This window comes from Notechis scutatus, chromosome Z (assembly GCF_049901735.1).
Source record: "Notechis scutatus isolate UNSWTSFEM ecotype Mainland chromosome Z, rNotScu1.2, whole genome shotgun sequence".
Taxonomy (NCBI): Eukaryota; Metazoa; Chordata; class Lepidosauria; order Squamata; family Elapidae; genus Notechis; species Notechis scutatus.
Window position 1 is genome coordinate 97,987,750 of NC_142025.1, and position 22,979 is coordinate 98,010,728.

The 22,979-nt window shown below is 35.8% G+C and overlaps 1 long non-coding RNA gene across 1 annotated transcript; it reads right to left on the reverse strand.

Moving 5' to 3' along the window:
* Positions 1-20,233: 20,233 nt before the first annotated feature.
* On the reverse strand, positions 20,234-22,694 carry LOC148129019 (uncharacterized). The gene is made up of 2 exons (XR_015745642.1): positions 22,600-22,694; positions 20,234-20,453 (listed from the first exon to the last, which is right to left on the reverse strand). It is a non-coding gene; the product is annotated as an uncharacterized LOC148129019 (long non-coding RNA).
* Positions 22,695-22,979: the final 285 nt, after the last annotated feature.

The following is a 22,979-nucleotide window of genomic DNA, read 5'->3' on the forward strand; positions in this document are numbered from 1 at the left end:
CTGGAAGACTTAAAAGGTAGGGATCTCTGTGATCTCCAGTTAGAGTGGAGCTTTACCATCTAACCTAATAGTATGGGCAGATATCCTCAAGGAAAGGGAGTCTCACAAGTAATGTAGACTTGTGCCATATGGGACTTTCAGGATAATTGTCCAATATGGCACCATTTGGCACAAATTTAGGTTACTTCAAGAAGATAGCTTCTTGAATTTTATCCAGTGCAGTTAACAGAGCAGCAGTATTACTCCAGTGAACCATGGAACACCAAAAACTGGAAAATTATGGAAAACGCATTCTGGACCATTAAATGCTTATGGATTTTCTTCAAAGGCAACCCCAAAAAGAGTGTGTTGCAATAAACCAAATAGGAGCTGACCAAGGCATGAATGACTGTGAAAAAGGCTTTCTGATAGAGCAAGATGAATTTGTACAAAAGTCATCCTGGTCATAGTTGCTATGTTCTGGACAAACACCAGATCCAATGTGTGATCACCATCATAATTTTGCCATGAGACAGACTTTTATTTAAGTTGGACCAGGTCCATGGTTGCTATAGTGGCCACATACTTCCAAACTACTTTCAACCCCAGACCTAGAGAACGCAGGTCCCTAATCACCATCAATTTGGAGATTTCCACCATGGAATCTGTTAGAGTTCCTCCAATGGTCATTCTTTCCATGCTGATGGTGTTCAAGTAATGCTTCAGATGGTTTGGAATTAGGCGCCTAATGGTACTATCTTTGCTTTCTTATGCCACAGTCATTCTACTTCTATTCGCAGATGTTTATTTTTTGTTATTTTTCCCCCAGTTCTTTCTCTTCTATTCTGTTGTCTCTGGGTACTGCAATGTTCACTATCCTGACTTTTTTGTTTTTCTTATTAACAATTGTTAAATCTGGGCAGTGGTGGGATTCAAATAATTTAACAACCGGTTCGCCCAGGGTCAGATTGGCTGTCGTGGGTGATCATTTTTTTATAAGTTTTAATAATAGTACATTTTGTTGTCCCAACAGTTCTAGCTTGCAAGGAAGTGGCATTTCTTACAGATAGTCAAGCATACCATTGTTGCTACTTTGTCATGCTGTTGATTACAATCAATCTGTGGGATCCCTGTGCAGCAGCTAACTAGGTGGTTCACTGTTTCTTCAGTTTGCTTGCAGAGATGGCATTTACTGTATTATTATTATATATGCAATGTGAAATCAAAGATTTCATGTGCCAAATTAATTCTTTCAAAAGATGTTTTGTATGGTTTATTTACCAATGTAGCATATAAGATGTCGGTCCAGCATTGTGTCCTTTTTTAATTGGAAATGTTGGCAAGACATAGATATTCTAAGTACTGTCCAATGCTTTATGATATGGCACCCACTGTGCCAATAATCACTAGGGCCACAGCAGCCTATTTATGCTATAATTCTTCAATTTCGATTTTCACTCTTGATCTTTGTGATTTTGTCCAGTTATTAGTCTTCCATTCTACTATTCCCTGGTTGTTTTTGTTGTTGTTATCATTATTTAATTATAGCTACTCATAGATTCTAGGTAGCTTACAAATACAAAAACAATAAAAGCAGTTAAAAACATGTTTTGGCCTGTGGCAAACCAGACTAAAAGCATCTTAACAATAACAAAGCAAACTACAAACCCACAATCACATTAACTCCAGGTCTTACACAAAACCCAATTCTTTAGGGCTTTCCAGAACCCCAGGAAAGAAGGTAGCATTCATATTTCTGGGAAGATAATGTTCCAGAGGAGGCAAATATCCTTGTTCCCATAATAGTTTAAGACAAGGAAGCTGAGTTGTACTCATCTTGCCAAAATCTACCAGCTGGCAGAAATAGTTGAAGAAACATGGTTCTTCAGGTATCCAGGAAAGGGTAACCATATGCACATTTTATTTTATTTTATTTGAGAAAATATGAATGGTGATTCAGAATTTATACCTTGTTAGATCTCAAATCTTTCACAAATTAATGACTGCTCAGAAAAAAGGACATTTCCTCTTATTCCTAAAACTTGCAGTATTTCTTTATTATGGGCACTTGTTTCCATAATCCATGGATCATAGATCCACGACAGATATGTCTTTTAAATCCCAATGTCTGTAAGTTTATTTATTTGTTCGTAATCTCTGCTCAAAATGTAGGGCCTTATCTCACCTGCACCATGACACAACCAATATCTTTCTTCATTATATGCACTTCTGAGATTGCTTTCATCTCCTCCCCTCAAGTGAGACACACTTAAGCTGTTAGTTGGCACAGGAATTAGAGTGGTATTTTTGTCATTACTCCAATACCATCCAGGTGTGTGGGCTAAAGGTACTAAGGCCAGAGATAAAGAACCTGAGACCAGACAGAATGATTGTTAAAACATGGTGCAGGTGCCGGCCACATGCAAGTGTAAGAGACAAGCAGCAAAAAGTCCACTGCTGTATTCAGGCAAGAGAAAGAGATGTAAGATTTAAAACTTGGAATATAAAGAGGGTTGAATGGCAAGATTTTGTGATGACTTACTTTTATTAGAAGAACACTCTTTTTATTTCCAACAGCAAAACCTTATCCGTATCAAACATACTTCACATATATTAAATGTTTGATGTTTTTAACCCATTTAACTATAAGGGTAATCACATGACTGCAAAAGTGGTAGAGGCAGTATAGGGGTCAGAAATGCAGGTAGAAATTTTCATGCTAGTATATTGTTCCTACTGACACAAAGTATAGCATTTTGACTCAGCAGCATGAAAAGAACAGCTTAAGTTCATGAAAGTTCTCCAAGTATGTCAAAGCTTCATTGCTCAGATATTTGCAACAATAAGATAAGCTAGTGATAAGATATCTGAAAGATTGTGAACCTATTGTAGAGTTGTGTTCAATATTTAGTGCCTGTTCTTTTACACATATTTTATAGACCTCAGATTATAAAACGTGAGGTGGGAGTTATGCAACAGAATCTAGAGCAGAGAAAATAAACTTTAGTAAGAGAAGTTAGGGTAGATTTCCTTATAACTGGGATGGGATTGTTTTGATAGCTGGTAAAAATAACATCATTGCTGGGTTGTGTTTTTATTAATAATAATTGCAATGGGCACCTTTGATTGCAATTCTAAAACAACTGGAGCACCACTTATATGCCATCAATATTTACAAAATCACCATCAGTCAATAGCAAAAGGCAGTTTTATTAGGAACAACTTAAATCCTGCAATTATCCTTTTAATATTATTAAGCAACAATATCTGCCTATCCAAGGTTCTTGGGAATGACTCGATAGATGGACAAAAATGCAAGATTTAGTCTAAACATCTGGCTGACTCTGTGACCAACCATATTAATATAATCATTGGTGACTGCTTTCTTTTGGTCTTTATGGGGAGACTATAGACCTGTATATTTATTTCCTGCTTAACTAGAATTCAGTTGCAAGTCCAATCCTATTATATTCAACTCTGCTATATTTGTGTACATTTTCATATAACATTATTATCATCCTTACGTTAATTTATTGTGAGAAGCTGTAGTAGGAAATGGAATACTCTGATTTTATCTTAAATGATATTATGCCTCTTGCATTTTATTCTGGCTATTAACTTCCTTTTTATAACTTATTCCTTTTTTTTCTTCACTCTGCAAATTACTTCTCAAATTAGGAGGCCACTTCAAAATCTAGATGTGGGCTTTTTAGTCCATTCAGTGTATGATGCGCTATAATTATAAGGTACCAAAAAGATTACTTTGAAGTTGGAATGGCATGATGGTTATAAATAATCAAACTTGGACTGAATTATTTAAAAGTCACATAATCTTTTATGGTAGCAGTAATACCAGTGGCTTACTCTTTTATATCCATAGATTGGTTGTTGAGAACTGTTTTAATCTGTTTAGGGGATGCCCAATTTAAATCTTATAGAAATTAATCTTTTAAGAATTTGATATGATTTTTTTAAATTGATACTATGGCATCTTCAGCCAGTCAGTATAAAAAATGCCATCAGATATGACTCTGATTTTTCACCAAGAATATTTTTTTCACTTGGAAATTAATGTTTACAAAGTTAGTTTTGCATATTATAATGCACCAGGTGAGGATATCTACTTTAGTAGATTGTTTTGCGAACTTGGGACTTTTTTTTACTCTTAGCATATTTATCTTTCTTTCTTTCATTTTTTCTCTTGGAGAGAATTATAGAAATATTAATATTATTAGAATTAGCAGCATATCTTGTGCATCTTAATTGTTAAACTTTATATCACTGTTCAGGAAACCTTAATGAAGGAATAAATAATTTGTAGCCCATTAGAAGTAAGCCTCTAAAAAGTAATGCAAATTACAAAGGCAGGTGGTGAATGAAATTCAAAAGCTTCATGAAGATGCATCATCTCTAATCAACAACAGTTCATTGCCTAAGGGATTAAAGTCAGTATGTCTGCAATAAAGACAAATATTCTGTATAAAACAGCTGATGAAGAAAAGAAAAGAAATCAGATGTATGGCATTACTTCAACACCTGGTTTAAAACATGCATTACAAAGTACAGTAATATTTAGTGATATCCATGGGGTTAGAAATATTCACATTGGGGTAATTATATTTCTAAAATTAGTTCCTATTTTCTCTGGGAGGGAAATAAAAGTAATATGAGTTTGGAAGGAGATGTGACACTCCAGAAGAAGAAAGCTAGATTCTGAGACTGAACATCAACATTCTATTCCCAATTGTAAAGGATGAGTCCAACAATACAGTTCTATACAACTGTCTTTTAAAAAGCTTGAATGAACTCCACAGGATTCACAAACAATATTTTATCAAGATTCCGAAATCCAGAAATTGAAAATGAAACATTGAACTTTTTTACTTACTGATGTGATTTTTTTTTTACATTTGTAGACATAATGCTCTACTCTCTACATTCTTTACATATCTCTTCAAATGATTTCTGCTTCATTCTGTTTTTCTGTTTTAAGAAGACAACCATTTGTCTGAAATAGGGTTTCCTGCTTGAGTAGGTGTTTGGACTAGAAGACCTACAAGATCCCTCCCGACTCTGTTATTCTATTCTCTTATTCTGTTAAAACAGATTACAAGCTTCCAAAGGATCACTAAGACTAATTTAAAATGCACCAAAATTGTTCTTGATTATTTGACTAATTTCAGATCTGTTTAGATATCAGAAAACCTATGAGTACAAACAAGGAATAATGGATGGAAACTGAACAAGGAGAGATTTAACCTGGAAATAAGGAGAAACTTTCTGATAGTAAGAACAATCAACCAATGGAACAGCTTGCCCTCGGAAGTTGTGGGAGCGCCATCACTTGAGACTTTCAAAAAGAGATTGACTGCCATTTGTCAGAAATGGTGTAGGGTCTCCCGCTTGGGCAGGGGGTTGGACTAGATGACCTACAAGGTCCCTTCCAACTCTGATTATTTTTATCTGTAAGTTTATAATTTAAGCTGACAATATTTGCCATTTTGGTTAACAGCTGATCACAGATAATTAATAATAAATCAGCACTCCCTTGGATAGTAACTAAGTATTTTATATCACCCAGTTGGTTTCAAATCTATCCAGAAATCTATTTTATCTATTCACACAGAAAAAACAATTGCTAATTTTTCCTTGAATTTCAGTATTTGCAACATGGTACATGATCTCTATTATCTTTCAAACTCTTAATATTGGCATGCCAGCAATTCTGCATTTGGGTTTCTTTTCTTAATCATCCCAGCAACTGAGAGACAAGACAGGCCAAGAATGCTCTCAAAAGCAAGAAGACATTCTTCCCTTCAAGTACAAATTCATTGTCTTGTGATGGCATTTCTCTATCTATGGACACTTTACAATTGGCACAGGGATATAAACTTATAATTGCCAGCTCCTACTTATAATAGAATGGGTTCAAGTAGAGATCCCCATTATTGGGACTCCACTTTTGTTTGAAAGATCCATAAAATTTCAGACACTAAAGTAGCATTTCTTATGAATGACATTAGACAATTCACTCCCCCACCCCCCACCAAACTCATGTAACTCAGTTTCCTCATTCATGTGTTTATATACATTACTTGCAAATTAAAATAATCCGAGTCCTTTGAACTCCTCCCATGTCAGGTCACATTGGCACAAAAAGCATTAATGGAGAATAAATCTTTTAATGTTTAATGCTGCATTGCTGCAGCAGACTAAGCAGAAACCCCTCGTCTTTCCTGTTCTTTATGCCTATTAGCAATATATTTGCCTTCATTATGTCACATTGTTCGCTCTTAATTGTACAAAATTTGTGGGAAGGCAGAATTAATATGATGTCATATGAACATTGTTTGAGAGTAATCTAAGGACTCCGGCTGTTACACTGTACAGATTAACTCTTCCATTGGATAGTTAATTAGACAAATATTTTGCCCTACAGTATTCTGCAATTTGTAACAAAGACAGAATGGTACTTTTTTATTTTATATATGAAGCAGGTGAACCTTTCATTAACATTAGCAATAGAGGGACAACATCTTAAGTGGGACAACATCTTAAGACAATGAATTAGGTTAGGATAGGTAGGAATTGATGTGGCACACTCCCATTACTCCAATACAGAAGTAATACTTCTGGGTTGAACAGTAATGATTAGTATCATACAAAAATAAGTGAGGTTCACTGAGATGTCTAGTTTAAATGTATTCTCAAAATAAGAAATGTAGAACTGGAGTATACCTAACAGCTAAGTAAAAAGAATAATTCAATTAAAAATTATCAAAACAGAGTTTCACTGATGTTTTCAAATTCAGTTTTAAGAGAGTGTGGAATTGGAAAAGGAGTTATAGTACCTGATTTGTAATAAAAGAAGAAAAAGGAGGCTCTGCGTTTTAATATTTAAGCTGTTTTAACTGAATTTTTAAGTTTTAATGTTTTAATTATTATATACTTTATTCATCAAACATGACATTCAGTCAATTGAACATTCAAAAATGCATCATAAATACCATTGACTGGTACTAATGGTTGATACAGTTGCTGCCAGCATCCTAGGTATCAACCAAATACTTTCTTAAAATGATGACGATGTATTTTTAACTATGTTGAATAATGGTCAGAGTCACTTGTTTTGTGAGATGGGTGGCTATATATATTTGTAATAATAAATAAATAAATAATATTTTTAAAATGTAAATGAATAAAATAAACTAGCAAATTCATATAGAAAAGGAAGGAATGTTTTAGTTGCCATGGATGTTACAGAAAATAAGAGGTGCAACATCAAAAATTGTCAAATGGCAAAGCAAAATTAACGTTGGTGTGTTAGTAGAATTCCAAGATATTCTGGGTCCTATCCTGAGGTCTGGCACCTGCATCTTAAAAAACTGGCATAGCAATATAGTGTCCATTCCCATATTTTCAACAACTATTAATATTTATGGGTTTATGAGTCAATGCCTGAATAATATTATGGGCGCTTCTATAATGCTGTGTAAAAGTAGTAACCATTAGTTTCTGTGCCAGGCTAAAACCATCAGGCTTGAAATGCCCAGCTCTCATTGGCAATCTTTATTCACAATGCAGGCAAATGGTTGGCTTTATCTATACTAAGGAGAGAGCTGGTGAATTATCCAGCTTTGTTTCCTTCTCCATTAGAAAAAGTTAGGAGGAAGGACTCTGGTTTGTACTCAATTTGTTCCTTAGTAATCTCCTCTAGCCAATGCCTAATTTTTTGCCAATGTTTCTGAGTTTCTTTGCATGACCACCACATATGGAAGAAGGTACCTTCTATGTTTTGGCATTTCCAACATCCTTCCTCCTAGGAATTTTTGATAAACAAGTATCCAAAAAAATCGAAGTATATTATAATTCATATCCTAACCACGGCCAGATTGGCATTCGCTCAGTGCTGGAAATCACCTTCTATCCCCACTGAACAAATGATCATTCAGAAAATTTTAGAATGCGCCGAAATGGACAAACTAACCCAATCATTAAAAAATAAAGAATCCTCAATCTATTATAACAATTGGAATCCTTGGTACAATTGGCTAAATCAAAGATAGACTATTTCAAGAAAAATTGTAGCCAAGGGCTACCTAAGCAGAGTTAATGAAAAGTACCGCTGACGATATATTTGAAGAAGAAAGGATCTTACAGACAGTCACAAAAATATGGTTTTATTTTTAACTGTTTTTCCCATTCTATCCCCCTTTCCCTTTCCCTTCCCTCTCCTCCCTCATTTGCCCTTCTCTCTTTCCCTCTCGGCCTCTGCCAAGGCCCGTTTGCTTTCTCTTCTGTATATAATTTGTAGATGTGTTGTTTTTAATGGTAAAATTAATAAAGTTTTTCTAAAAAAAAAAGAAAAGAAAAAGTTAGATAGTGGTAGGAAAATACTTGCCAATCATTCTGCTTAATACAATATTAGATTGGAGCTGGAAAGGATGCAAATGTTGACCAATGGTCTAAAGTAAGCCAGATGCTTAGCTATGCTCTAACTTGTGAGTAGGTGTGTTGAAAGGGTATAATATCAGCTTATAATTGGATTGGTCTTGAAGAAAGGTTTGCGCTATTCTCCAAGAGCACTGAACCCATGTTTTGAAGAAGCAGAAGATGAGTTTACAGTATTTCAAAAAAAGGATACCACCATGTAAAAACCATGCAAACAAAGCAGTTTTTTCTCCTCTGCCACTTTAACACACACACACATACAGACAAAACACTACTGTTGGACAGCTGTTATTCAAATCGACCCAAGAGTTCAAGTCAGGGATTGATCTGGGGAAGCAGAATGGTCCTAGAAGGCAGTCGCCCAACCACTAGAGAGAAAGGAATCTGCTAGCATTGGCCTAACTGACCAGGCTAAAGATCACTCACCACATCACTAGCAGAATGGTCAATGAATTGACAGAACAATAAATCTACTGGAAAAGTTATGTGAAGATAAAGAAAAGTTTACTTTAAATCCAGAGCAGCTGAATATGAGTTAAAGCTGCCTCTGATATGTGTCTGGGACCATGTGAAATTGATATCATGAATTCAGGGAGCAAAAAAAAAAAAAAAGATTATTGGACAGTATTTGTGTTGTGGTTAGGTGCAAATGAGGAAAGGTTCTGATTTGCCGATTCCTGCTCAAGGGAATATGCAGGGTTGGATCTCATGAGTACTTTTAGAGCTGTAATTTGTGATTCTCCCCCCGCCCCAAACTTGTGAAGTCAAATGGAATGCATCTTCCAAGTTTTTATTGGTATTTCCAGAGTCAGTTTGTGGGTTTTAATAACAGGACTGAAATAGGATTTACACCTCCCCAATGGAAGGATATAATTTTTCAGATGCTCGTCAAATGCTCAGGCAGTTGAGAAGGTAGTGCTGCTAACACAACACAGAACTTTAGGACAAGTTTGAGAAGTAATAGAAATAAAATAAATTGGCCCAGTTTGCCTTGAGAATCACTTACAGAGATTGATAGTTCAAGTGACAATAGTTGATTGGGACTTTTAGTCCCAATTCAAGCCTGCCCCCATAATCTCTGTTTTCATGCAAACGTATTGAAGAATCTAATTATATGTGTTCATATTTACATAACATTCATTTTAAAAATTCATTTCATTCAGACTCAAAAGTGGATTTATTTTCTAGCTCTTTCAAAAAACAGAAGTTATGATTCATATCATATCTGTATTAGTACTAGCCACTGTGATGGCTAGTCATACAGGTTTGACAAACCCAAGGTGGGCTTCTACATACATGAAATTGCCTCTTTGGGCATTTCCAGTTCACTAACATTTTCAACTCCCAAACTTTTTTGGGTCCCCTTTAAAACTTGATTGAGAATGTTTAGTCTATTGTGTATACCATGATGGTACAAGGAAATATTCATCTATTTGCCAGGCTAGGGAACTGTGCACCACCTAATCTGCATTTGCCCTTTTTGGCTAATTCTAGAACACTTAGTATTAGCATCATCTCTAATGATCTAAGTGCTAGAGCCCACTGTAACTACATAGCCAAAAAGGCATTAAGAGTTGTTAACCTAATCCTACGTAGCTTTTTCTCTGGTAATATCACACTACTAACTAGAGCATACAAAACATTTGCTAGACCAATACTCAAATACAGCTCATCAGTCTGGAACCCACATTATGTATCTGATATTAACACAGTTGAGAAAGTCCAGAAATATTTCACAAGAAGAGTTCTCCACTCCTCTACTTGTTGCAGAATGCCACCAGACTTGAAATTCTAGACCTAGACAACCTAGAACTACGCCACCTTCGGTCTGATCTAAGTATAATATATAAAATCATACATTGCAATGTCCTACCTGTCAAAGAATACTTCAGCTTCAACCATAACAATACAAGAGCACATAATAGATACAAATTCAAGGTAAACCGCACCAAACTTGATTGTAGGAAATACGACTTCAGCAACAGAGTGGTCAATGTCTGGAATACTCTACCTGACTCTGTGGTTTCTTCCCCAAACCCCAAAAACTTTAGCCTTAGACTTTCTACTATTGACCTCACCCCTTTCCTAAGAGGCCTGTAGGGGCGTGCATAAGTGCACCAACGTGCCTACCGTCCCTGTCCTATTGTTTCTTTTTATTTTTCTTATATGTATCCATTTCATATATTCATAACTATGTTTATACTTATACCTATTATCTTGTAAGCGATTGACAAATCAAATAAATAAATAAAATAAATTAGTCTTCAACTTGCTTGTTCCATCCTGTTTGAGCTAAACACATATCCTTTCCCTTAAGTTAAAAAATAAGTAAAATAATGTTCCTTTGCTTACATAGTGGAAGATTCCCATAGAAATTAAGATAGGATTCTAGGTTCCTTTATCAGCCCTAGGTTAACTTTTAAGCAAAATAAGCATATGCTTAGGGCATCAAGGGATGGGGGCATCCCTGAGATTTTTTTCTCCTAGTGATGTATCCTTCACTCTTTCACTGCCACACTAAAAACTTTAGTCACTTTTCAGTAATTGTCCTAGTCTACCATGTTTAATCTGCATTGCCAAAAAGTTTTCTTTGGAAGGCTGAGTGACTAAAAGTTTGCTTTGAAGGTGTTGTCAGAGTTCTTATTTCTTTCCATCTCATGGCATGAATTTTGCTTCAGTTGAGGGGCACCATTGTTGAGCTATGCTTAGGGCATCAACTCTCCAATAAACAATTTGGTTTCAGAAAAAAACTATCCTGTAATCTGCAACTCTTACACTGCAAAAACATATGGACGACACAACTCGACCAGGGCAAAGCAATAGACGCAATCTACATAGACTTCTGTAAAGCCTTTGATTCAGTGGTACACGACAAACTACTCCTAAAAATAAAATCCTATGGTATCTCTGGACAACTGAATAACTGGATAGAAGCATTCCTGTCAAACAGACAACAAATGGTCAAAATTGGGAGCGTCCTATCAAATCCAGTACCTGTCAATAGTGGTGTCCCCCAAGGCAGTGTTCTAGGACCAACTCTCTTCATACTCTACATAAACGACATCTGTGATCATATTAAGAGCAATTGCGTTCTCTTCGCTGATGATGTAAAGCTGTTCAATACCACAGACAATACTGCTACCCTACAAAAAGATCTTGACTATGTATCTGAATGGTCAAACAAATGGCAACTTCAAATCTCAACAAATAAATGCTCTGTCTTACATATTGGCAAAAAAAATCAGAAAATAAAATACAAGCTGAATAGTCAAGATCTTGTTGATGACCCAAGCTCTGTAAAGGACCTTGGAATACTCACCTCTAATGATCTAAGTGTTAGATCCCACTGCAACTACATAGCCAAAAAGGCATTAAGAGTTGTTAACCTAATCCTACGTAGCTTTTTCTCTGGTAATATCACACTACTAACCAGAGCATACAAAACATTTGCTAGACCAATACTCGAATACAGTTCATCAGTCTGGAACCCTCATTACGTATCTGATATTAGCACAATTGAGAAAGTCCAGAAATATTTCACAAGAAGAGTTCTCCACTCTTCTACTCGTTTAGAATACCTTATGCCACCAGACTTGAAATTCTAGAACTAGAAAACCTTGAATTACGCTGTCTTGGGTCTGACTTAAGGATGGTATATAAAATCATACATTGCAATGTCCTACCTGTCAATGAATACTTCAGCTTCAACCATAACAACACAAGAGCACACAATAGATACAAACTCAAAGTAAACCGCACCAAACTTGATTGCAGGAAATACGACTTCAGCAATAGAGTGGTCAATGTCTGGAATACTCTACCCGACTCTGTAGTCTCTTCCCCAAACCCCAAAAACTTTAACCTTAGACTGTCTACTATTGACCTCACCCCTTTCCTAAGAGGTCTGTAGGGGGCGTGCATAAGCGCACCAACGTGCCTACCATCCCTGTCCTATTGTTTCTCTTATTCTTTTATTTTTTCTTATATGTACCCATTTCATGTATTCACAACTATGTATACACTTATACTTATTATCTTGTAAACAATTGGCAAATCAAATCAAATAAATAAATAAATAAATAAATAAATAAATCAGTTGGCCTTAAGCCGGAACAATAGTAAAGTAAAATAAGGGTTGGGAAGTGGTACAGGGGAGAACACACAATGCCTTTAAAAGAAAGCAGTAATCTATTCCCAGTTCATGACAGGCAATTGTCCCCTTGACAGTTTTGTCAGCAAGAATGTTATTGCCCCCACCAGCTGATCTTATACTAAGAATGAACTATGTTTTCACCTGGAGAGTCTATACAATGGTTAGGGCTAGGACTACAATGATTCAGGTTCAAATTCACATTTGGTAATGGAATTACAATGTACTGGCTTTAAACCAGACACTCTCTCAGCAAAACCTAGTTTTAATTTCTATGGGAATCTTCCACTGCATAACCTATTTTTGCAACTACACAAGGGTATGACAATCATATGCCAGCAAAGAAATTTATATAGAATTCTAATATTTGGATATAATTCTAATCAACAAACATGAAAATAAAAGTCTCAAATATGTTACAAATTTCTTGGCTGCTTACATAATGTACTAAAACATCATTGATGTGCTACAGGTGTTTGGCTTTAAATACTATTTCTTAGTATTGGCTTTAAATACTGTTTTACACAACTATTCAAGGCATAACTAATATCATTTTGAAATTGGCTTGAGATTTGTCTTCTAGCTCACTAGGAAAAAACCCAAATCCTTTTTCAGAACTAATAATAAAAACCTCTAACCACTAGCCATAGCTATTAAAGTGTGTGTGTTTTTTAATTACCTAGATCCATTGGTATGCTTTGTGGTTCATAAAGTCAGTGCAGGAATTATTATGAGAGGAGCTGAAATTAAACTTTTAGTATAATAATGCCTTGAATGAATCTGTGGTCATGTTTCATTCCAAATGACCTATTGATTTGAAATATATTACAGTTCTATTTTTTATATCAAAATATGAATGATAGTATGATAGTATAATGGAATATGTAGACGACCTTAGGGAACATGGATAAGAGATGCTGCAAAGGAAAAAAATCAGGCAAGAAGGGCAGGATACCACAAGTGACTTAACAGTGAGAAAAAGAAAGTTAGGAAGAAAATATATTCCACTTGACTTCATTAGAGATCCAGAATAGAAAAATACAGTATTGAATTTTTGCTTATTTAACTTGTGGAATTCTGTGTTAGAGAATAGAGAGATAGTGTAGTCAGATAATCTTTTTATAGAGAATATAGATCAATTGAGAACTATTGTCTACAAGATGAAATCTCCTTTTTCAATAGCACTATATCTCTAAATAACAGATGCTCACAAGGTACAAAGTTGATTTATTTGCAAGTATTAAAAAACAATTCTAGCATGTGCTTTCCTGCCTTTGTATATTTAGTTTATACATTAATATACATTTTAAATAATAATCAAAGTTCAAACTAAGAAGAAAATAGTAGAAGAAGAAGAAGAAGAAGAAGAAGAGGAAGAGGAAGAGGAAGAGGAAGAGGAAGAAGAAGAAGAAGAAGAAGAAGAAGAAGAAGAAGAAGAAGAAGAAGAAGAAGAAGAAGAAGAAGAAGAAGAAGAAGAAGAAAAAAAAAACAAGGAATAGTATGCTCAAAACTTGAGCTAATGATGGAACCAGCAGAAATAATGGGCTGGGGTCCTAATCCAGCAGGGCTCTGCTTTTGTTTCATAAAGCCACAACTCAAACTTAGTCAAATCTAGCTACAACTCCAAAGCTCTTGCTTTAAAGCAGTTTGCATCATTTCTGTTAAGTGTTTGATATAAAGACCTTGTGGCTGGGGTGAGGGGTAGGGTCCAGAAGGGAGGGTGAGCATCTGCCAAGGCTCAATTTTAAGGACCAATGGTTTTGGGAGTTGCACCCGGCTGCCAGGGAGTGAGTAAGCCAAGGGAGCGGGTACATGAACAGGAGGAGAAGGTAATTAAAGAGGGAGGCACTAGCCACAGCAAGTTCCCACAAATGAAGGCCCCGAGGCTGTAGACACCAAACAACAAAGGACCAAGCAATTATTTGGCTCCAGTGGAAGGTGCTGGTCCCAGCAACGAGCTGGTTTTAGCTGGCCACCCTGGGGCAATGCTGAGGTTTGGCAGAGAGGGTGACGGGCATGATCAGGGGGGCAGGGGAGATGGCAATGCAGCAGAGTTTGTACCAGTGTCATAGTTATTATATAGCAAATACAATTGTGTCCCTGTTTTATATGTAGAAAGGGGGATGCACAAATGAAGCCTCCAATATGTTTATAAATACATTACAAGCTTATAGTAAAAAAAAAAAAAAATTGCAGTGGTTGTGTGCATGTAGCAGTAGGCTCTCCGGGGAAGAGAGAATTCAATGTCAGGCTCAAATAATAAGGAACAGGAGTTGGGTTCAAAGCACCTGAGTTTATTTTTGCCACCTATTCACAAGAATATGAGCAATTAATTGTCCAAACTAAACTGGCACTAGGTAAAGGTCAAAGGAATTCATGGGGGACTAGATTAGAGTCTCTTGTGGCTGCACAATGACTGCAAACTAACGACACAATTAAGTCCGCCCTCCAGCTCAGGCTGCTCATTTCCTACAGAAAGAATTATTATTTATTATGAAAATGTCTTACTGTTTTCTTGCATATTGTCAGTTGGCTAAATCATTAAAGTTTCCATTCTATACTGTTCTGTTCTATTGTATTCCGCAAACATTGATGGATCAAGAACTCAACTATCATATCGGAGCTGCAAAAAATGTGAGTAATCAGTGGAAGGCAGCAAAGATTTAGAGTGTTCTGTCTTTCTTGGCTAGAATCTACTGGATGTCTGGATTTTTGCAGACAATATACTATATGGTAACCATGCCCAGACTTGCCACAATGAAACTTCGCACACAGAAACACACACCTTATTGACTTGCCCTAAAGTCCTGTTTTAGGCTATATTGTCCTGCATAACAGAGTTATCAGACTTATTTATTATGCAGTCTTCTAGACAATATCAGGCTTTGCAGTGGTGTTACTGTTTGTAGAAATTGTACTTCTATGCTAGCACAGGACTGCCCATATCATATAAAGATTGCTTTTCTATAGACAGTTCCTCCATATCTTGGATTCCAAACATAAACTTGTATGCAACCTTAGAATTAAAAATGTATTGTATTAGACATTTCTCTACTCTTTTTGGTCACTGACATCAGCTCAATAGCTCAGTACCCAGAAGTATATGGGAAAGCTCAAAATTCTGAAACAATTCAGCTGTTCAATTTTATGGCTTTTACTGAAATAGACCAGCCTATTGTTTTAAATACTGAACCAAAGTTGGGGACCAAGCCAACTAGTCATAAAAAGGCTTATGTAAAAGGAATGGCCATTTTGTAAGATTAACTTAACTATCGGGGCAGAGAGAAAGAATATTTAAGATTGCCTCTATCTGCCAATGCTCCCTCACCAATCTTTCTGCTAGACTTAACTCAACTTTCCATAGGGAATTATTAATTTAAAAGTGAAGCACACACACACACCTTAAAATTCAGAGTAGAATTATGCAGTACTGTCAAGTACATAACATAACAGAAAATGATTAAGGGGTGCTTTCCCTTAGTAACTCTTCCTTGTGATTCCTTGTTTTAGAATTAGGAAACCTATGCTTGCTTTTCACCATGCAGTTCTGCCTTAAATAACCCCCATATTAATTATCATTAGATGTGGCAACAGTACCTTACACATTAGAGTCTAAAGTTACACTTCTTTCTTGAAAGACCTTGAAGAAGAGCCTTTGTATTCCTAGATGTACTGCATCTATATTATTGCTAGTCCTTGAGTTATGACTGGTCTCTTAGCAATTTTTCAAAGTTACAATGGATTCTCCAATGGATTCTCCCCAAAAGGTACCTACAGTCGAGTTTCTGAAGTTCCAACAGCTGTCCTCCCTGGCAGTCACATGATTGTATTTTGGACACTTGGTGACTAGCACACATGTACAGGCAATTGCAGAGTCCTATGGTCTCATGACCATGATATATGACATTTTTACGTTGTTTCCAGTTTCTGGCAAAAAAACCTGCCCATAGCGAGTAATGGGTTCACTTAACAACTTAAGCATTTGCTCATGACCGATGCAAAAATAGTTCATAAAATCAGATCAGACACATGACGACCTGCTTTACAACAGTCATAACTTATTACTGTAATTGCCAGTCTCAGTTATGGTCACAAGTCAAGGACTACCCATATAGCAATCTGACTATGATAATTATTCCCGCTGAACCATTCCTATACTGGAGAATCCAATCTGGTTCAATATAATTTCTCCCAAATAACTTTGGGAATTTGATAATATTGCAAATTCTGGAGCTATATAATTTAATTGCCATTAAGATTAAGCTGATCTAAAAATGGTTTAATTGTGATCCTAGATACATAGACAACTCAGCAACTAAGGCCAAGCCTAAGGCTGCCGATATATATTATAAGTTTATCAAAATGTTCAGCTCTTAGTGTTGCCTTATAACAAGTCTCTTTCTTCTATCAAAGAAAGTACACATTAGATATAATACTGTAGCTCCTGAATCCATTCCTAACGATGGATAGTTTCAGCAGCAACAATACAAACTTAGTTTGCATCCTTACTAGTAGCAAATCATACAACATATTACTATTTTCTAGGACATATATACCTTACTGCTATGTTTTCCTTGTAACCTGGATTCCCATCATAAACTTGCATATAGCTTTTTCTTTTAGCTTGCGCTTTGCATTTCTATTTGCTTTTTAGCAACACACAAGTCTGCTCAAGCGTTTCCCATTATTTCCTCTATGCCCATTTCCCTCCCTTCACATAGACACAGCTGAACGGAAGCTGAGACACAGACAGATAAACACAGGTGCGGAACTGAATGTGAGCACTAGTTTATTTATGGTACGGAATCCACCCATGGCGACGACAGGATTCCTACATTACAGTCCCTAATCTTGCCAGTCGGAAGCAAGTCTCCATTCATTCTGTTTTAGCTTTAAGCTAAACAGGACAAAAAATAGAAATATTTCTCCACACTCTGCTGACGGCTATCTGGCCACTGATTTGCTTCCCTTTTTACACTCATATGGCAAAATGTATTGCTGATCTATTCTAACCTTAGGTTATCTATGTCCACGCCACAGAAAATCAGGGCAAAATAAGTCAAATCTTGATTAAACAACCGATATGACACTTTGAGTGGGTGTGTGAGTGTGTATCCACCAATAATTTCAAAGAATTTCAAAGATCATTGAGTTTAACTTGCTGCTGATGCAAGAAATAGACTGTTACGATATTTGTTAATAAGTAACTATACATACAGTGAGCATATTTTCATGGAAAAAATAAAGGGCAAAATGAAAAGATGAATAAGGGAAAAATGTATAATTGCATGAGTTTATAACTTTGCTTTTCAAATGAAAAATTCAACAGCAAAACCACAAAAACTTTATAAAATTTCATATTCTAATGAAAATATCTAAAATCAATATACATACCATGGAAAATATATAAAATCAATAACATTTTACCATAGAAATGGTACTACTTAATGTACAATCTTTCATACTCATATGAAAAATGTAGAAATTAAATTGTCTCTTTAAAATAAAGCTATATATAATTTCTACATTTTTCATATGTATATGAAAGAGTGTACATTAAGTGGTACCATTTCTATGGTAAAAGTTAATTGACAAAATAAATGAGTTTTTGAAAAATAAATCTAGAGGACAGCTTTCTTATAATAAAGGGTATGATCAGGGGTGGGATTCAAAATTTTTAACAACCGGTTCTGTGGGCCTGGCTTAGTTGGTGGGCCTGGCTTGGTGGTCATGTGACCGGGTGGACGTGGCTTGGTGGTCATGTTATTGGCTGGGCATGGCCAACTCAATATCACTCACATTGAGGCACACATCTCCTTGCCTGGCCCCTCATAACTGTGGGGATGCTGCAACAGTTGTAAGTGTGAAAAATGGTCATAAGTCACTTTTTTCAGTGCCATTGTAACTTTGAATGGTCACTCCACACAAGCAAAGTACCAGCAAAAGAAGGAAAGAAAACTCCAGAGACGTTCCACAGACAGGAAGTCTAGTCCTGCCAAGAATGTAATAAGGACTAACGGAGAGGCAGTTTCTGTAAGCAACACCAGAATGTTTCCTTCCTGCCTTCCTTACAGGATTAGGCCAGTAATTTCTTCTAACAACCAGTTCTCCGAACTGCTTAGAATGTTAACAACTGGTTCAAGCGAATAGGTGTGAACTGGTAGAATCCCACCCCTGGGTATGATGTAACTATATGCCAAAAAATTATTAAGGGAGAAGGACTCCAGTTTTTGAAGCAATTAGTTCTAAATCAAATAGGACTGTTCTTCCTGAGAATAGTGAAAAACGGTATTAATGGTAACCTAAAGTATAAGATATTAAGGTTGGTGCTCCAGAATGCTAGTTACCTGCCCTAACATTTGCTCTGATTGGTTACTTAGAGCATTTCAAGAAGATACTGAAGACTTGGAAACCCAAAAGGATGAATCTGCTCTATCCAAAAGTATTTTTCTGTTCAGTCAAATCCCCTTATCAAACCAATGAGATATTTCATCATATATTCATTTCCAAATCCCAAAGAGCACTAATTCTAGCATGTTTCAATACGCTCCCCAACAGCAGTTTTGGAAGGCCAATGTTAAAACATTTTTATGAGATCACTGAAACTGTGAAAAGGGACCACTGAAACCAGTTCATGTTCTATTATATTATAGCATATACATATATTACTAAGAAAAGAGGTCCTAGGGTACTTATAACACCCAGGATTTTTTAATGTAGTTACCAGATCAATATGATTTAGTTTCTTTGAACATAATCAATTTCTATACTGCTTGTAAAATTAGACATATCTAGATTGCCCACTGATGAACCCACCACCAATTATTCTTTTCCTGCTTTTATTTTTAATGTGTTTCATTTTTAACTCTGGTTAAATAAAGTTTTCCGTATTTATTTATTTTTTGCTCACATTTTTCAAGTTGGCTATAACTTATTGTTTCTTACTAACCTTTCCTCCATATAAAATATATGCTTTCTTTATCCAGGTATATCCCAACTATTTCACTGTGTTGTAGTTTTGTCAAATTTACAAGAAGTTATTTAGCTGCCCAACCTTTTATGTACATACTGCACCAAATAATCCTTCTCCATTCAAGGACACAGATATTGACTGGTCAACAATAAGCCCTCCTTCCTTTTCTCCATGTGTAGCCTCCTTGAAACATAAGTGCCACAAAAGGTCAGGAGACTTTGCATCAAAGGAAGAAGACAAACTCCTCTTTCCCCTCAACCATATACCTTTTCCCTATATGGTTTATGTTATATTTGAAGTATATATAGGTAATCCTCAACTTATGACCACAACTGAGACCAAAATTTTTGTTGCTAAGCAAGGCATGGCTTGCTTAGCAACAGAAATTTGACCCATTTTACTTTCTTTGATCAGTATTAAGTGAATCAATCTGGCTTCCCACATTGACTTTGCTTGTCAGAAGCTGGCTGGGAAGATTACAAGTGGTGATTATATGACCCCGGAACAGTGCAACTGCTCATAAATACATACTCATTGCAAGTGCCCGAATTTGATTATGTGACCGTTGGGATGCTGCAACAGTCGTAAATGTGAAAACTGGTCATGTCACTTTTTTTCAATGGTGTTGCATCTTCGAATAGCAAAAGCAATAGCACTTAGACTTATATACCACCACAGAGTGCTTTTACAGCACTCTTTAGGTGGTTTACAATATCAGCATTGTGTTCCCAACAACCCGGGTCCTCATTTTACTGACCTCAGAAGGATGGAAGGCTGAATCTCCCTTTAGCTCCATTAGGATCAAACTCCAGACTGTGGGCAGAGTTGGCCTGCATTCTTTTCTTTTTTTCTTTTCTTTCTTTCTATTTTATTTTCTTTTTCTTTTTTGAGATTGGGAGCCTGTTTAATGAAAAAACTGTTTTTAGAATACATATGTAAAAGTGCTGATGCTGTATGGGTTTTATTGTTGTGTCCGCACAGCCGCAGACACAGAATAGCCTGCCATTAATAGTACGGAAAATACAATACTTAATTGGCTAACGGCATGGCAGGCAACCGCTATATAAGGGAGTCCACCAGCCGTTAGCCCTTGTTGTGTTGCAGTTGGAATTGAGTATTTATCAGTAAAACGTTGATTTTGGATCCATTGTCTCTGTCTCCTTCTTTCCCACAGCACAACATTTACCTTTTGTTTCAATTTGACTTCCTGAGTTTATTTATTTAGAATTGGCCTGCACTCTAACCACTGCACCACCAGGGCTCTTGGTCATTAAATGATTGTAAATCAAGGACTATCTATAGAAAAGACTGCACAGATGGAGATTGTATATATCTAAAAAAATTGGGAAAATACTTTAGTACAGCAAAACACATAGGAAATCATAATGCAATTTCACAAGTATTCATTGATTTTTTTAAAAAAATTAAATTTTATTTTTACAAACATTCCATCTTTTCTTTAAACAGTGTGTCATCTGGGTACAGATATCTTGTGTCATAATATTAATACAATTAATACAAATCCCTTACTATAACAATAATTACATTATATTCTTATTTTAAACTACTATACATAATATATCTCATAGTTGTAACCATCCCCTTCCTAACTCCTTCCCCTCTATGTTCATATATGTTCTGTATATATATCTTCTATGTTCATACTTAATTTCTAATTTCCATTTTTCTTTTCCAACCATTGATAAAATAATTCCCATATCATATAATATTCATTTTAAGTATTCATTAAATTAATTTTGGTGTTTATTTTCCAGCCTGCCCATTAGAAGAAAGACAAAATATATTTTCTCCATTGGTCATTGAAGAACAGTGACTTTAAAGAGAGGTGATATTTTCCAATTCTCCATCCTTACAAATCCATGGATGCACACTCCAAAAAATACAAATTAGTCTTCTTCTATTCTGCCAGCCAAAGTACAGGAGGTAGTAAGTTCTCCTTAGCTGCACTTGTAGTTGCTACAGATTAATTTTAAAAGTAGATGAAAAGTAAAGGAGGATATATGTTTGATTTGCAAATACTTTCAAGATTTAAATTTGTTTAAAACTTTTCTTTTCTGAAATCTTAATCTGTGCCACGTGTGCATATGCATATCTGGTGTGGGATGAGGATAAATCTCCCTTGCTATAACTCCTTGGCAGTGAAGGATTTCATAATGAAAAAGAGACAAATGCATCTGTAGTGTAGTTAATGAAGGAGATTCATAACAGATTCAGAAACTGAACCTTGGATTACACTAATTCTCAGCACTCAGAATATAGTGAATGTCACAGGGCAGGCACTGAATATAATCATCCATTAAACTAAAACCAATACCCGTTTACGTTATAAGGCTTTTATATTAGAAACAAAACCTTGATATATAGTAGCAATAGCAATGGCACCTAGATTTATATACCACCCTATAGAGGGTCAATCCTTTGCTTTTTCTAAAGGTTCATCACTTATTACCCGTATGTGAACTTTGCAGAGCATTTATATTCTGCACTAATAGATCAATTAGAAAAGTGAGCAGTAAAGAAAGTGGAGAAATATCTCACTGTCACCTTCTAAGATTTTAAACTACAAATTTACAGATTAACAGAGTTGGAAGGGACCTTGTAGGTCTTCTAGTGCAACTCCACACCCAAGCAGGAGACCCTGCACTATTTCTGACAGATGGCAGTCCAATCTCTTCTTGAAAGCTTACAGTGATGAAGCTCCCACAACTTCTGTGGGCAAGCTGGTCCGTTGGTTGATTGTTCTCACTGTCAGAAAATTTCTCCTTATTTCTAGGTTGAATCTCTCCTTGATCAGTTTCCATCTGTTATTCCTTATCTCATTCTTCAGAAGGGTGAAACATTTGTTTTGTAATATATGTATGTAGGCTGATATTATGATCAGAAATGTAGCAGTTCCCTAAGTTAGGAGATTGATTATGAACATTGCACATCCGTTATACATTTTCTATAGATTTTTTTTTATGTAATGATACAATTTTATATTCTGTAGAAAGGGAAGACAACAATTTTCAGCCATTTAACATACCTGGTATTAGTTTCAGTCGGGCAAGAATTTGTAACTCTTTTAATAGTGAGGGCATTTCTGTGTGACCTTCATTGCCATATCCAGATAAAACTTCTTTCCTATTTTACAGTTCTGGGAGAAAGGGGGAGGGGGCACATGAAATTTATTTAGTTAAATTGATTACTTAAATTACTCTGAACATGTGGCTTTACTTGCCAGGAATGCTATTAATAGCAGAGGAAGGAAAAGAAAAATAGAAGAAATATCTCAGCCAATGTCTGATCACACTTGTACATAAAGATTTAGTGCCAGGCTGAAAGCAGTTCTAAAAGTCTTATAATGTTTGGAAAGCTACAGGATTGAGTTAATGTAGCTCAGCTGCAATTTATTCAAACCTGTTG